The 1,685-nt window shown below is 35.3% G+C and overlaps 1 protein-coding gene across 3 annotated transcripts in view; it reads right to left on the bottom strand.

Annotated features, from left to right (window-relative positions):
• Positions 1 to 1,065: 1,065 nt before the first annotated feature.
• Positions 1,066 to 1,685, bottom strand: part of rspo1 (R-spondin 1) — a 20,380-nt gene continuing 19,760 nt past the window's right edge. For all 3 annotated transcript variants that reach the window (XM_032517481.1, XM_032517482.1, XM_032517483.1), the window contains exon 6: positions 1,066 to 1,685. This exon is cut by the window's right edge and continues 1,143 nt beyond it. The gene's annotated coding sequence lies outside the window, so the exon portion shown is untranslated.

The following is a 1,685-nucleotide window of genomic DNA, read 5'->3' as shown; positions in this document are numbered from 1 at the left end:
GGCGCCAGCATTTATGCTGGTGATAGGGACCATCACACCATCTAAGCTCTTCCACCTCCCAAGACGGCCTCCTGTAGCCTGAGGAAGACCACATCATAACTACTGAAGGCTCACGACCGGAGATAGATAGCATCATACTCCCAGCAGACTTTTTTACTCATTCTCTGAGGGTTTGATTGAGTTCAGGTCGGAGAATAAGAGATGGTTACTCAGTAGTTCAAAGTACTATGCAAACTGTAAAAAATCAGTCATAGCATTGTCAAAATAACCCTAAGTGATCAAGCTATATATTAGTTATGGATTTATCTATAACAGATTGATAATTATATTATCCCTAAAAAGGTAAATTCCCCTTAAGTGCCACTTAATTTAATAGTTTGGGCCACTATTCTATTGGTTATGTAATTGTACTAGTGGTTAAATAACTGCAGACATCTGAGAACATGGTGAAATTGCTACAATGAAATCTGTCTGGGCAAAAACACAAAAAAACTTTTATCGGGATTATCTAAACTTTATTTATAGGTAAAACCGCTTGTTGGTGCACCTGAAATGTTGGTAACAACAATTGCACTTTATTTTCAATTTGACAGTTTTTGCAATTCATAAATTGTTTGCAGATGCTGTGTCCTGTTTGTCCTCATCCTTGTCTTGTGTTGTTATCAACGCTATGTGGTAAAGCCAAACACAATTTTCTTTCAGAAACAACCAACTAACTAACTAACTAACGTACTATTTGCCTTTGTTTGTTTTTTAATCCAAAACGTTAGGCTAACCTGGTTTGATTCTGTCTTTGTGTGTCTTGCACCATCAGACACACCAACTTTCCAGTTAGTTACAATCATCAATAGAAATAATGGGCAAAAATGTAACCCTAATTGTAAAACTAAATTATCTAGTCTTGTAAGGATTTGTCCTTGTGTAAACGTGTCCTACATGAAGACAATGGTATAGATTATGAATGCTGTTTGAAAAACTTTGAAAGAATAAACGGTAGATCAATTCCAGACAAAATCCTGAAAGTCATAATAAACTGAAATCAACAAACTGATAGCAAAATCAGTGTATGACTTCATCTGAACTTTATTTAGGCTTTCACAGAATAAGCTATACATGATGATTTTAATACTTCATATGTTTAATGATAAACACAGTTTGACATATTCACAATTCATAGTATGAATGAATAATGTAGCGTGTAACTTCTCCGGAAACTAATATCTTGTGTAAAGCAAACAGACCCATGGAAAACAATTCTATGAAAAAAAACATTAACATTTTCTTATGTCTGTTATGTCATGAAGCTTTTGTAGTATAAATGTGTAGAATGCTATGATTGTTCTGAAACTTGAGCGGTAGGAAACATAGTTGTGCAAAATCTTCAGACCCTGTTGCAAACAGATAAGATTACTGAGCAGCTGATGATTTGATGGCTTATATGATAATCAGTGGCTTGTAGTTACTGCATATTTGATATAGCACTGTGCATTTACAAATCCTTCCTCTTGTTTTCCAGAACCTATTTCTTCAATCTATGAGACCACTATTAACACACTTGTGCAGACGTATACACACATGAACAAATGACTAAGTTCCATTGACAAACAACTTGATCCCATGCAGAAATGCATACAAAGTACACAAACACCCAGACGGTAGGTAGACACACACACACACACACACAC

This window comes from Etheostoma spectabile, chromosome 6 (assembly GCF_008692095.1).
Source record: "Etheostoma spectabile isolate EspeVRDwgs_2016 chromosome 6, UIUC_Espe_1.0, whole genome shotgun sequence".
NCBI classification, from domain to species: Eukaryota; Metazoa; Chordata; class Actinopteri; order Perciformes; family Percidae; genus Etheostoma; species Etheostoma spectabile.
Note: the sequence above shows the minus strand (reverse complement) of the source record. Positions and strands in the feature narration are given on the sequence as shown.